Source organism: Thermobia domestica, chromosome 16, assembly GCF_964235325.1.
Source record: "Thermobia domestica chromosome 16, izTheDome1.hap1.1, whole genome shotgun sequence".
Lineage (NCBI taxonomy): Eukaryota > Metazoa > Arthropoda > Insecta > Zygentoma > Lepismatidae > Thermobia > Thermobia domestica.
The window spans coordinates 151,358,773-151,374,901 of record NC_137469.1 but is presented as its reverse complement, the minus strand read 5'-3'; the positions used below and the strand labels follow the sequence as shown (position 1 = coordinate 151,374,901).

The 16,129-nt window shown below is 38.0% G+C and overlaps 1 long non-coding RNA gene across 1 annotated transcript in view; it reads right to left on the bottom strand.

The window, feature by feature from the left end:
* Positions 1-258: 258 nt before the first annotated feature.
* LOC145672820 (uncharacterized) overlaps positions 259-16,129 on the bottom strand; it is a 120,026-nt gene continuing 104,155 nt past the window's right edge. Inside the window, exon 3 of the long non-coding RNA XR_014128680.1 lies at positions 259-2,115. This is a non-coding gene — a long non-coding RNA (uncharacterized LOC145672820). The remainder of the gene's footprint in view (positions 2,116-16,129) is intronic.

The following is a 16,129-nucleotide window of genomic DNA, read 5'->3' as shown; positions in this document are numbered from 1 at the left end:
AATGTTTGTTGTGTACTTCAGTGTACGTTTTGAACATATATTCCATAAAAAGGGAAGTCCAAGAAGAAAAATATTGTGTATTTTAAAGATAAATTTTATGTCTAACTTAACTGCAGGAAATGTAAAATAATGTATACTGTAAACCATGAATACATACAATCTTAAAATAAACAAAACATTAATGTAAAATGTAGGTTAATTCCTATAAAAAAAATCATTGTTACTTATTTTACTGTTAATTGAATGAATTGATGGGCTTAAGATAAAAGAGTCAATCCTGATAGTTTAGTTTTTAAAGCAGTCCTTGATAGATGACTGCATCGGTAAGTGGGTAGATAAAAGAGACCTCGGCTTTTCGATTCAAATTTCTTCACAATGCGTACCTGAGATCTCAAATACTGCTTTTAGAAAATGTCAGATCGCGGAAACCCAAACGTTGCCAAAAAATACGATACAACTTATATATGGGCAGGGTAGATACAAGGGCCCGTGTTTTTTCCGTTCAAACTTGATCACAACGTTCCTGAGGTCCGAAATACTGTTTCTATTAAGTTTCAAACCACGGAAACCAAAACGTTGCCCAAAATTACGATAGAACTTACCATATATGGGCAGAATAGATAAAAGGACCTGTGAATTTTGAGTTCAAATTTGATCACATTGTGTTTCTGAGATTCCATATAATATTTTCAGATATTTTTATACCACAGAAATCTCAAAATGTTGCCCAAAGTTACGATGGAATTTACGGTCTATGGCTGTTATTCCTATGTTCAGAGTCTATTTTGTATACATGCGTACATATATTTTTTTAAAATTTTCTATGTAGTTGCCCATGTTGAAAAGATATTTGTTTTACATTTAATGTTTTATATTTGTTATAATTTTAGGTTTTATATTACTACATATTTGTGTATTATAATTATAATTATGCAGGGTATCCCAGAATTCTTTCCTGATTACGAATATTAATTAGGCATAAAATATGACATGTAGACAATTACAGTACTTTTTATCTTCAATTGCATGTAACATATTCAAGTGTTTGTGTACACAATTAATAAATTTCTAGTTGTAATCCTTTAGTTTTCGGAGGATATCCAGGTGATATTCCAATTCCACCCATGTGTTGGTTAACATTACGTGAGGCATGGATGTTATGACTTCAGTAATTCTACTCCGCCATAATGCTGCGATGTCGTTCACTGGTATTTGTTAAACCTGGTCCTTGACATAACCCCAAAGAAAGAAATTTAGTGGTGTTATGTCAGTGATCGCGGAGACCAGTTTATGGGACCACCGTGCCCGAACCACCTTCCCGGAAACGTTGAATCCAAATAGGCACGGACATCTAACAGATAATGAGGTGGCGCACCATCTTGTTGGAAAATTAAGTCCGGAATATCCTGAATATGCCGCACAACAAATGCCTACAACATATCGGTAGATATTGGCTGTGATCATCTTTTCACTGAAGAAAAACGGCCGTATGATTTTATTATGCATAAGACCAGACCACACGTTCAGCTTAAGGCTGGGCTCAAACACAGCGTGGGGATTCTCGGACCCCCAGATCCTAGCATTGTGTCGGTTGACAACACCGTTCAAATGAAATGTGGCCTCATCTGAGAAAAGGAAACGTTTCAGGTAGTCAGCATATTCCTCAACCTCAGACAGCATGGCAACAGTAAATTCAAACGAGCACTGTAATCCGTTGACTCTAAGGACTGCACGAAAAGGATGTTTTTGTAGGATGTGGTGCACTGATGTCTTAGGAATCTGCAGCTCAAGAGAGGCTCTGCGGACTTACTTCTTGGGATTTCTCACGAAAGCGTCTCTGACTGCCTGAATTGTCTGCGCAGTGCGCACTAGGTCCAAACCTGCTTGTTCTAGGACGATCACTGAAGCTGCCTGTTTCTTTAAACTTAGCATACCACATCTTGATGATGCTTTTAACATCTAGTAGCTGTCTATGGTATGCTGTCTGGAGTTATCTCTGGACAGTTTTTGGTGACTGTATCTCGTGATACCAGAGGACAGATTGGGTTTTCTCCTGGTTTCAGTAAATGTTTCTGCAAATAGTGTCCGATTCCGCTCTTGTTACGTCACTGAGCCCTGTAACAAAGAAAATAACAGTAAGTATGTAGAAAACTTGAATATGTTGTATGAAATTAAGATAAAAAGTATTAGTCATATTTTATGCCTTATGAATATTAGTAATCAGGAAAGACTTCAGGGACACCCGTTATATTAATTGATTTACCTAGTTTACATACCTGGTTTACCTACTCAGACAACAGTTTCAGTTTTACTTTAAGTACATATGTATGTACTGCCCCAATCTTAGGATAGAATTCTCACATTGAACAATTCTTTAGGCTTCCGCAGTCTGAAACTTTCTCGAAACACTATTTGGAACCTGATTTACACGTTCTGATCAAATGTGAACTAAAAATTCGCTGCCCTTTCAGCAGCCCTGCCCATATATTGTACATTTTATTGTAATTTTGGGCAACTATTTGAGATTTTCGCGGTCAGAAATTTTCTGAAAACACTATTTGGGACCTCAAGATCACATTATGATTAAATTTAAACCGAAAACCGCTAACCCTTTATATCTACCCTGCCATTGGCAGTAAATTACGTCGTAATTTTAAGAAATGTTTTGAGTTTTCCATGATCTGAAATTTCCTATAAACAATATTTGCAACTTCAGGAACACATTGTGATCACATTTGAACCGAAAATCCGCGATCACTTTTATCTACCTAGCCTAAATATGGCTGATTCTATTGTAATTTTGGGCAACTTTTTGAGGTTTTCGCGGTCTGAAATTTTCTGAAAACACTTTGGGACCTCAGGAATACATTGTGATCAAATTTGAATCGAAAAGCAGAGGGCCTTTTTATCTACCCATCTACCGACTGCATCTTCTTACCAAAGTCGCGGTTTTCTGAAGGCTTTACAAGACGAGTAGATCGTTCAAAAAATATTCCTGATTTTATTTTGGAGAATGTTTTATTTATTTATTTGAAACTAGGTCAGGTAGTTTCAAATAAAATCAGATAGTCGAAAGTCTACTGTATTACTAATAACCAGGTGTCAAAACCACAAGCTATATAATTACGCGTATCTTTATCTTTCGATTCGGCGAGCACTGACATTTAAAAGTCGTACTAAGTTAGAGTACTTAGTGACGATACACGTAAAACTTTCAGGAAAGTGAGTATATAAAGAAAATAGCTAGACTAAATGTCAAAATCCTCACGGAATAAATACCAATCGGAAACATAACAGAACCTAGAACAAGATTGTGAACAAGACTTAGTTTCATTTTATTTTATCTTTATTTATTTATTTTTACCAGCTACTAGTATCCAGCATCTTAAACCGAGCTCCTGATGTCCAGAACCTTCTAGTCTGTGTCAAGAATCTTTAAAGTGTGTACCAACTGAAGGTCTATATAGTAATGTTCTGCCAACTGCACCAATTAATTTAGAGGCCAGTCGAATGAGGTATCGATGGTGGACATAATTAGTAATGATTATTTATTCATAGAATGGTTGCAATAGCCTTCCTAATCAACATACTAAACATCACCGCTAATCCAACTTGTACTCAGGCCGCCATCTTGGAAAAATTACAGAGGAAGAGGCACTTATATTCGGTTTCGGTTAATTAAAAATATATTAACTTCAGAAAGAAAATAAGCTTGATCAATTTGAGAAAGCAGAAATTTTGATATCAAATACAATAGACGTCTCCCAAGACTCACCATTCTCCAGAAATACTTTCCGGAAAATTGTCTTTGAAATACCTGCGAATTGTCAGTTTTATCGGAATGTTGAAATGTTTTAAGGATTAATGGCCGTCATTTAACTCCAAGTGATGTCTTTAACATAAATGGTAAACTGCAGGATACTTCTTATTTCTTGACATTAGGAGAAATATTCTTTCCCTTCTTCCCCTTCTTTCCGCACATCATTTTTACTGACTAAGGCTGTCTATATTTTGTGTTTCGTTATTTTTAAAATGAAAAGGCGAATGCTATTTATTTCATTTTTCTAAGTGTTCGTAAGAATTCAAAAGAACTCAACCAATACAAGGAAAAGAAATGAATTAAAAAGAAAAGAAAAACATGATAAGTAACTCAATAATCCCACCAAGGTGACATAACGTTTGTGATCACGTTGGAATTGATATCGAAACGATACATTTAGTACACTCTATTTAAGTTAGTATATAATGTTCACTTGAAAATATTTTGAGAATGGTTCTGGTTCCGGCACTTCAAATTTCATGAGACCATCCACGGTTCATACAAAACATTTCCACTTCATTTCTCTTTCAAGTAAAGATCGTTGACCACGAGAAAATTTGAGATTGATTTGATGCGACTTTGACTAAGATTACGAAAGCAATGTTTGATGATTGACGTTTATGCTATATTTTGAAGGCTAAATTAAAATGGGAATGCGTAGTTAGTCGAAGTATAGGGTCCGTGAGCGCTCAATCTGAATCATTGCATTTCTTATTGGCCATTGGAGATGGAACATTTTGAGATGCGGCTAATGGAACGTGATATGTTATGATTTAACTAGCTGCTACATTGAAAGGACAAGCAAGTAAAAAATCGGTTCGGCATCTGTAAAAGGCACATTTGTTATAACTACGAGATCATTTATTCTGCAATCTTCGCAGTGTTTTGTAACCAATATTATTTTCTATAATCTCTAAGAGTTCGCGTTTATTGTGAATTGAAAATCATTGTTTTCAAAGGTGCATTTCGCCAGCCCCCCCACCTTGGAGTTTCGAAACAAAACCTATGGCAATCGTTTGTGCTACGTTTGTGCCGGAATGTACCACAAAAATTTTCGTTTGTACCACTTCCGGTACGAAGTTATAAGGGTTTTAAAGTGGGGGGGCTGGGGAAACGGTAGCCCCCCCACCTTGGAATTTCGAAACGAAACCTATGGCAATCGTTTGTGCTACGTTTGTGCCGGAATGTACCGCAAAAATTTTCGTTTGTACCACTTCCGGTACGAAGTTATAAGGGTTTTAAAGTGGGGGGGCTGGGGAAACGGTAGCCCCCCCACCTAGGAATTTCAAAACCAAACCTATGCCAATCGTTTGTGCTACGTTTGTGCCGGAATGTACCGCAAAAATTTTCGTTTGTACCACTTCCGGTACGAAGTTATAAGGGTTTTAAAGTGGGGGGCTGGAGAAACGGCAGCCTCCAAACTTGGAATTTCGAAACAAAACCTATGGCAATCGTTTGTGCTACGTTTGTGCCGGAATGTACCGTAAACATTTTCGTTTGTACCACTTCCGGTACGAAGTTATAAGGGTTTCAAAGTGGGGGGGCTGGAGAAACGGAAGCCTCAAAACTTGGAATTTCGAAACAAAACCTATGCCAATCGTTTGTGCTACGTTTGTGCCGGAATGTACCGCAAAAATTTTCGTTTGTACGACTTCCGGTACGAAGTTATAAGGGTTTTAAAGTGGGGGGGGCTGGAGAAACGGCAGCCTCCAAACTTGGAATTTCGAAACAAAACCTATGACAATCGTTTGTGCTACGTTTGTGCCGGAATGTACCGTAAACATTTTCGTTTGTACCACTTCCGGTACGAAGTTATAAGGGTTTTAAAGTGGGGGGCTGGAGAAACGGCAGCCTCCAAACTAGGAATTTCGAAACAAAACCTATGGCAATCGTTTGTGCTACGTTTGTGCCGGAATGTACCGCAAAAATTTTCGTTTGTACCACTTCCGGTACGAAGTTATAAGGGTTTTAAATTGGGTGCCTGGAGAAACGGCAGCCTCCAAACTTGGAATTTCGAAACAAAACCTATGGCAATCGTTTGTGCTACGTTTGTGCTGGAATGTACCGCAAAAATTTTCGTTTGTACCACTTCCGGTACGAAGTTATAAGGGTTTTAAAGTGGGGGACTGGAGAAACGGCAACCCCCTACCTTGGAATTTCGAAACAAAACCTATGCCAATCGTTTGTGCTACGTTTGTGCCGGAATATACCGCAAAAATTTTCGTTTGTACCACTTCCGGTACGAAGTTATAAGTTATTTAAAGTGGGGGTGGGGGGTGGGGGCTGGAGAGACGGCAGCCTCCAACCTTGGAATTTCGAAACAAAACCTATGGCAATCGTTTGTGCTAAGTTTGTGCCGGAATGTACCGCAAAAATTTTCGTTTGTACCACTTCCTGTACGAAGTTATAATAGTTTTAAAGTGGGGGGCAAACTTCAGAAACATCAAATTCAATACAAATAGAGATAGAAACATTGAGTTAACGGGAATCGTTAGTGCACTTATAAGCACTAAGCACTAACGTTAGTGCTATCATATTTTGGGATTTATTCAAGATTTTTGGTGGGGGGGCAACTTCAGAAATATCAAATTATATACAAATAAAGGTAGAAACATAGTGTTAACAGCAATCATTAGTGCATCATTAGTGCACTTAAACGCACTAAGCACTAACGTTAGCGCTACTATATTTTGAGATTTATTCAAAAAATTTGGTGGGGTGGTCAACTTCAGAAATATCAAATTCTATACAAATAGGGATAGAAACATGGGGTTAATGGCAAACGTTAGTGCATCGTTAGTGCACTTAAACGTACTAAGCACTATCGTTGGTGTTACCATATTTTGGAATTCATTCAAGATTTTCGGTGGGATGGGCAACTTCAGTAATTTCAAATTCTATACAAATAGAGATAGGAACATAGAGTTAACGGCAATCGTTAGTGCACTTAAAATACTAAACACTGACGTTAGTGCTACAATATTTTGGGATTTATTCAAGATTTTAGATGGGGGCCAACTTCAGAAATATCAAATTCTATACAAATAGAGGTAGAAACATGCAGTTAAAGACAATCGTTATTGCATCGTTAGTGCACTTAAATGCATTAAGCATTAAGGTTAGCATTACCATATTTTGGGATTTATTTAAGATTTCTGGTGGGACCAACTTAAGAAATATCAAATTTCATACAAACATTTAGTGCTTTCTAGAAGCACTAACGATACACTAATGAATGGCATTAATTTTTTGTTAGTGCTTGAAGTTGACGCAAGTTCACCGTGCCCTCCAAAGATATTGTACCTGTAGCACCTACACTAATGAAGTACTAACGTTAGGGGTTGGTGCACTAAGAACCCCTAACAATTGCACTAGAAGATATCATTAGTGCTTTTGAATATGGCGGAAATTTGATGCAATTAAAAATTCCCAATAAATGTCTTATAGGAGTTTAGTGACATGTAATTGTCCATAATTACACTAATATTGAAGGACAAACAAAACTGTTAGTGTTTTCTAGAAGCACTAACGATGCACTAACGATTGCACTAGAATAGATCATTAGTACTCTTGAATTTGACGGAAATTTGACGCAATGAAAAATTTCCCATAAATTTATTATGTGTTTCGTTACATGTAATTGGCCATAAGTAAACTAATATTGAAGTTCTAACTAAATTGTTAGTGTTTTCCAGAAGCACTACCAATGCACTAACGAATGGCACTAAGTTTTAGTTAGTGCTTGAAGTGGGGGCGCTAAGTTCACTCTAGCCTCAAAAGGTACTTTAATTGTAGCACATTTATTAATGAAGCACTAACCTTAAGTGTAGATGCGCTAAGAAGCACTAACGATCGCTCTAGAAGAGATCATTAGTGATTTTGAATTTGGCGGAAATTTGATTCAATGAAAAATTTGCCTAAATTTCTTGTGAGTCTCGTGATATGTAATTGGCCATAACTACACTAATAGTGAAGCACTAACGAAATTGTTAGTGCTTTATACAAGCACTAACGAATTGGACTATTTTTTCCGTTAGTGCTTAAAGTGTCGGTGCGAAATTCACGCTGACTTCTCCATAGGTTTCTTTACTTGTAACACCTACACTAATGAAGCACTAACGTTAGGTGTTTGTGCTCTAAGAAGCAATTACGATGCACTAACAATTGCACTAACAGAGGTAATTAGTGCTTTTGAATGAGATGGGAATTTGATACAATGATTAATTCCCCATGTGTTTCTTATGGGAGTTTTGAGACTTATAATTGGCCATTTCTACACTAATGGTGAAACACTAACGAAACTACTTGTATCTTCTAGAAGTACTAACAATGCACTAACGTATAAAACTAATTTTTTCGTTAGTGCTTGTAGTGGGGGCTAAGTTCACGATAAATTCGAAAGTTTTCTTTCCTTGTAATATTAGTGCTTCCTAGTGCACCAACACCTAAGTTTCGTGCTTCATTAGTGTAGGTGCTACAAGTAAGAAACCTTTGCGGGCCAGCGTGAACTTGGTTCCCACTTCAAGCAGTAACGAAAAATAAGTCCATTCGTTAATGTATCGTTAGCGCTTCTGCAAAACACTCGTAGTTCCGTTAATGCTTAACTATTGATGTAGATATGGCCAATTATATGCCACAAAAATCCCATAAGAGATTCATGTGGAATTTTTCATTGCGTCAAATTTCCGCCAAAATCAAAAGCACTAATGACCTCTTCTACTGAAATCATTAGTGTTTCTTAGTGCATTAACACCTAACGTTAGTTCTTCATTAATGTAGGTCCTACAAGTAAAAAAACCTTTGGAAGCTTTCATGAACTTGGCGCCCCACTTCAACCAATAACGAAAAAATTAGAGCTGTTTTCGTTAGTGCTTCACTATTAGTGTAGTTATGGCCAGTTACATCTCAGGAAACTCACATAAGAAATTTAAGGGGAGTTTTTCACTGTGTCAAATTTCTGCCAAATTAAAAAGCACTAATGATCATTTCCAGTACAATCCTTAGTGCATCGTTAGTGCTTCTTCGTGCACCAACCCCTAACGTTAGTGCTTAATTAGTGTAGGTGCTACAAGTAAAATATCTTTGGTGGTCAGCGTGAATTTGCGCCCTCTTCAAGCACTAACAAAGTAATTAGTGCATTCTTTACTGATTCCTGAAAATACTGACACTTTGTATGGAATTTGATATTTCTGAAGTTGCCCCCCACCAAAAATTTTGAATAAATTTCAAAATGTGGTAACACTAACGTTAGTGCTTAGTGCATTTAAGTGCACTAATCACGCTCTAACGATTGCCGTTAACTCCATGTTTCTACCTCTATTTGTATAAAATTTGATATTTTTGAAGTTGGCCCCCCACCAAAGATCTTGAATAAATCCCAAAATATGGTAGCACTAATGTTAGTGCTTATTGCGTTTAAGTGCACTAACAATGCACTAACGATTACCGTCAACCCCATGTTTCTACCTCTATTTGTATAGAATTTGATATTTCTGAAGTTGGCCCCCCCACCGAAAATCTTGAATAATCCCAAAATATGGTAGCACTTACGGTAGTGCTTAGTGTGTTTAAGTGCACTAACGATGCACTAACGATGCGCTAAGTTTAGTGAAAATCTGTCTGCATAAAGATGGGTGGGGGGCTAACTTCGTATGAAGTAGGTCCCAAACCAAAATCTTCAATATCTCGTAAACGCTGATAGCACTAACGTTAGTTCTAAATGCACTAACGTGCTCTAGCGATGCATTAACGATGTGCAACGCTTGGTGTGATTTGGGAGAGGTGGGGGGCCAACTTCAGGCACGTAATTTTTTTTGCGGTACATTCCGGTAAAAACGTACCACAAACGATTGACATAGTCTTATCTCGAAATTCCAAGATGGGGGGTTCTGGAAACGGCAGCCCCCTAGTTAAAACTGTCATACTTTTGTACTGGAAGTCATACATACAAAAATGTTTGCGATACATTCCGACACAAATGTTGTTAAACGATTTGCATAAGTCTCGTTTCGAAATTCCGAGGGGGCATAAAAACGGCAGCCCGTAGCTTGAAACTCTCGTATCTTTGTACCGGAAGTGGTACAGAAAAGAGTTTAGCGAAACGTTCCTGTTCAAAAGTAGTGCAAAGAGTGGGCATAGGTTTTGTTTCGAAATTCCAAGGTAGGAGTTTCCGTTTCTCTAGCCCCCCCCCCCACTTTGAAACCCTTATAACTTCCTACCGAAAGTGGTACAAACGAAAATTTTTGCGGTACATTCCGGCACAAACGTAGCACAAACGATTGGCATAGGTTTTGTTTTGAAATTTTTAGGTGGGGGGCTGCCCTTTCCCCAGCCCCCACTTTTAAACCCTTATAACTTCGTACCGGAAGTGGTACAAACGAAAATTTTTGCGGTACATTCCGGCACAAACGTAGCACAAACGATTGGCATAGGTTTTGTTTTGAATTTTTAGGTGGGTGGGCTGCCGTTTCCCCAGCCCGTCACTTCAAAACCCTTACAATTTCGTACCGGAAGTGGTACAACCGAAAATTTTTGCGGTACATTCCGGCACAAACGTAGCACAAACGATTAGTATAGTTTTTGTTTCGAAATTCCAAGGTTGCCGGCTTCCGTTTCTGCAGCCCCTCCACTTCAAAACGATTATAACTTCGTACCGGAAGTGGTACAAACGAAAATTTTTGCGGTACATTTTGGCACAAACGATTGGCATAGATTATGTTTTGAAATTCCTAGGTGGGGGGGCTGCCGTTTCCCCAGCCCCCACTTTAAAACCCTTATAACTTCGTACCGGAAGTGGTACAAAACGAAAATTTTTGCGGTACATTTTGGCACAAACGTAGCACAAACGATTGGCATAGATTGTGTTTTGAAATTCCTAGGTGGGGGGGCTGCCGTTTCCCCAGCCCCCACTTTAAAACCCTTATAACTTCGTACCGGAAGTGGTACAAACGAAAATTTTTGCGGTACATTCCGGCACAAACGTAGCACAAACGATTGGCATAGATTGTGTTTTGAAATTCCTAGGTGGGGGGCCTGCCGTTTCCCCAGCCCCCACTTTAAACCCCTTATAACTTCGTACCGGAAGTGGTACAAACGAAAATTTTTGCGGTACATTCCGGCACAAACGTAGCATACACGAATGGCATAGGTTTTGTTTCGAAATTCCAAGGTTGGAGGCTGCCGTTTCTCCAGCCCCCCCACTTTGAAACCCTTTTAACTTCGTACCGGAAGTGGTACAGACAAAAATTTTTGCGGTACATTCCGGCACAAACGTAGCACAAACGATTGGCATAGTTTTTGTTTCGAAATTCCAAGTTTGGAGGCTGCCGTTTGTCCAGCCCCCCTCCCCACTTTAAAACCTTATAACTTCATACCGGAAGTGGTACAAACGAAAATTTTTGCGGTACATTCCGGCACAAACGTAGCACAAACGATTGGCATAGTTTTTTTTTCGAAACTCCAAGGTGGGGGGGCTGGCGAAATGCACCTTGTTTTCAAGCTACGCGAACAGTACCTCCTGTGTTATGTTGTTCAGGTGACGAAGTCTTCAGTTTATACATATAATTTGGTCATGCCTCTCTCTTGTTGTCTTCCTTCTTCCATAATAAGCAGGAAATTCATAGATATGACTTTTAATCATGTTTCTCAATCATCTTCCCTCTCAGGAGATTTCTACATTTCCTCTACATTTTGTGTGCTTAGTTTCTAAATTTTTCTACGACGTCCTATAGGAAACTTATTGTCGAATTCTTCTCTACTATTATCTGACAGAATAAGCACAGTTTCTTTAATTCAAAATAAGATTCAACCGGCCTTAATTTCTTTACAGGAGATTCGCTCGTACGTTCTACGCCTTTCTTAACACATGCTGATATGGTATCTTTCGTGGTGTATTCAATCGTTATAAACAGTAAGATAGTTCTAATTTTTCCTACTTTTTACATCTTTCGTCCCCCAATACTTTAGTTGCATTTGTTTCTGTGGAAAATTCCTATTATAGAGTGACTGGAGCTTTAACACTCATTTTTCGATCACAAAATACACAATTATTTGAACTCATTTCTACATTGCTACTGAAAAAAAAAAATGTATACACAAGGTGGTTATAATTAAAATGCCGCTATTCATGCTGGTCCAGCGCGGGCTGTAATCAACGTATTACTTTAAAATTTGGTAAATATGGTAATGAAACCATGCGGAAGCGAGTTACGCTGAAAAAATATTATTAGTCTCACTATCCACCACCAGGGGAAAATGTAGCGCTCTACAGGCAGTAACGCACTCATGCACACATTTCATACACATGATCGTATCGGGTGAGGAGCAACATGCCTTTGATAAGAGAGACCGTGCATTGTAAGTAAAATTGGTCTATTAGAATGGGAGCAATTACAGTGCACTATTGAAGCATTACCAGCGTCTGAAAGGAGTGAGAAAAGGACCGCTGTCAAGAAATGCCTTAAAGAAAATGGTAATGAAATACGATACAACGGTTGAGTTGCGTGTGGCTCCAGGAAGAGGAAAACGACTCATTTCAAGGGTAGTTGTTGACGAGGTTACTGTAGTTGTTGTGGACCACGCAGCACGTACTCCATATTTCACTACCCGTGCTTGGATAGTGTCACGGGAATTGCTCAGTGAGGAAGCTCTTAGAGCCATTTTACTCTGGTATCCTTACAGGATTCAAACAGTATAGCAACTAAAACCCCCAAGATCCTCCGCAACGCCTTGAGTTTGCCCTTCGGTTTTCGGCACGGATGGAAGTGAATACATGTGGCCGTAGGGTATCCTGTGGACTAATTAGGCGCATTTTACACTGGAAGGGGCAGTGAACACCACAAAACTGTTGAGTATTGGGCTCAGATAATGCACATATAGTGCAGGAACAGTCATTATACTCTGCGTAAGTGACTGTGTAATGTGGATTCACATAAATGTTCATTATTCATCCGTCTTTCTTTGAGGAGATGTACCGTGATATCGGCACCTTATAGGGTCCTTTTGGTGTGACATGTGATTACGTTACAGTCACGGAACTGTTTGAAGACGACTGTTTTCATGCAAAACGGGGCAACAGCGAACATCGGTTGCCATGTAGAAAGACCTGTTTCATGAAACCTTCACTGCTGATAGCGTCATCTCCCGAGGGTTTCCAGATGCGTGGCCAGCAAGATCACCCACTTTAAATCCGTGTGACTTCTTACTGTGGGGATATGAGAAATGTCCAGTCGCTGGCGGATCTCAAGGACAGCATAAGGCAACATGTCTTAACAATTCCGCTGGAACTGCTGTAAGCAACTGTTGCGCACGCCATTTTACGGATGAGAAATGTTACCCTCACATTGTTCCTAACGTTGTTCCCTTTGCACCATTGTTACAATAACATGTTCTTCACTTCGTTTGCATTACATTTATCTCACATCTTTGACCTCTTCGATCTAGATAATCGTCTTATTCATACATTCCGGATTATTTCCACGTGCGTATTACCTGTACAGCTCGACATTTTTTCCAGGTGGCGGAAAGTGGAATCAATACCGTATTTTTTCCAGCGTAACTCACTTCCGCACGGTCTCATTAGCGTATTTACTAAACTTTAATGCAATACGTTGATTACAGCTCGTGATGGACCACCGAGAATACCAGCACTTTAATTGTAACCACCCTGTACATATAACCTAAAATTTGATATTGAATTTGTGTGTTTTTAAAATTCTTCAGTGAAGGTTCATGAACAGTAAGTGACATAAATTATAATCAAAAAACTTTTATTTCATTCTTAAGCTCTAACAAATGAACAGATCGTTAAGTTGCTTATCTTTATTAATTATAGGAGCTAGTTCAATCACAATATAATTCGTCTTTATTAATCAATAATAAATGCAATGATATAGCCAAGCATCATTTCTTTAGTTGGACTCTTTTCGTGTTGCCATTTTAATTGATTCAGATTATTCCGAATGAAGTGTAAGTATTATTCGGAATCCACCAATACTGTCTGTTTTTCTCTACTCAAAACTTACGTCAAATCAATATCAAATTTTCTCCCGAAAAACAGTTGTTACATGGAAAAGAAGCTAAGTAAAGAGTTTATATATCTATATCTATATCTATCTATCTATCTATCTATCTATCTATCTATCTATCTATCTATCTATCTATCTATCTATCTATCTATCTATCTATCTATATCTATCTATCTATCTATCTATATATATATATATATATATATATATATATATATATATATATATATATATTGATTGATTGATTGATTGATTGAAGAGGCAATGAGGAAGTCAGCATCAAGGCTATATGTCTCCGTCACGATTTAAACGACTGCTCTTTGTATACATATATATGAACCATGGCCAATCTCAGGAAATTTTGAAAAGGTCAGAGCCAGTGTCGTCCTCAGGATATTTTCGAAGGAAGCATACCTGAACTTTATGTACTATCTTAAATAAAGAATACTAAATTTCTAAAAATTTGAATTAAAAAACTGAAAGAAAGAGAGAGATTTACATTTCCAGTTGCAGCGAGCTTTGCCACTGGAAGCAGTAACGTTGAGCATATAGCGGCGAGCGCCTATCTCTTAACATGGGGTGCCTGCTTTGCAGTTGCAGCTCTTTCCGCAACTGGTGTATCGTCAGCTTCTGTAATAGTTACGAATTCCTCCGTTTGGAAGCGCTTGACTCAATTGATAGGGTGACATACAAACGCTTGGAAGAAAGAAGTTATTCAGAAAACAAACTCGCAAAGAACAAATGCGCGTCTGGTGGTAGTATTGTTTCTTTCTTTCTTAATATCGGGGGAGTTTTGCCCTCCCAAAGTTGGGTGGTTGTGGTCCTAAATATTCATTATGATTAAAACAGAGGAATTATCAAAATATAAAATAATTCTGTATTTTAATTTTGTGCTCGTATCGGTGCAGTTTTTAAGAATGATTAATGCCTCAAGAACTGTCCCTATCGGTTCTATTTCAAGCAAGAGGTTTTCCTTTTTCTGGGGCGGGGGGTATTGTCATATTACCAGCCATGAAATCAAGAGATTCCAACATGGAACACCAGTAAGTATGTCTAATGAAAAACTGAAGTATAAATGTAATCAACGGGACTTAATACTATATTTATATTTCTTCCCACTCCACCCAGTTAAGTAATTTGTAATTAATTTCTCACCAATACTTTTTATCGCCATATACTAAAGAAGATGATGGGAATGAATGAAATGTTGGAATGAATGAAGTGGGAGGAAACACACTGTTGTTCGTCCAACACGAAGCCCACTTGACGCGACCTGGGATCGAACCAGGGGCCGCAAGTAATTTAGAATATAGGAAATAATTTGTGACACTGAAAGAATAATACTCTTACTATGCACAGAAGGATACATATTTTTGTGTTTAATAGGTTGCTTGATTTTGTTTTCACAACATTTCTCCAATTTAAAACATCGTTACAGTAAAGAACTGAAATAAAAAAGACACAATAGTCAAACATACATATTTTAACCAAACTCCGTCACATGGTGTACATGTGACATTTCTACGTTGTTAATTACTGTGATATCAGTTACAAAAGGAGATCCAGGCTAGTAATACACATTAAATTTCCCCAGTAACACTCTGCAAACGTACCGGTAACTACCACTTCTGGACAGATTTAATCTGGATGACATGACATTTACCCAGAGCCGTAAGTTGTGAGGAGGCAGGGGGCTACTTCCTCCCCAGGGAAGCTCCCGTCGTTCGAGGGGGTCCACTTTAAGACAAAATTTTCTTCCTCCATATACGATACGAACAAGAAGCAATGAAGCATCAAAGAGGTTCACTACATTACATAAACAAAACAGCACACAAAAGGTGAATAAAACAAAAATGAGTTGTGGGCCCATTTCAGTAAAATATATATATATATATATATATATATATATATATATATATATATATATATATATATATATATATATATATATATATATATATATATATATATATATATATATATACTATTAGGGGCCCTAGAAATAATATTTCTTCATATGGCTTTGAGATTTGTCAATATTGTCTCCTTAACTAATTTGTCATGTATGGTATGGACTTAGGGGCGTGCAGGAGGGCCCACGGGCTCCGAGAGGCCTACAAAGTGTAACAGAAAAATGGAAAGAAGGGGCCTATTTTCGAATTTCGCGGAGGCCCCAAGCGTTCTTAATTACGCCACTGAATTGACGCATTTTTCTATCTAAATAGAAGTGAAAATAATTTAAGGGGTCTCTGCTGTCTCATCATCTGAACCATACAGTTTCCTA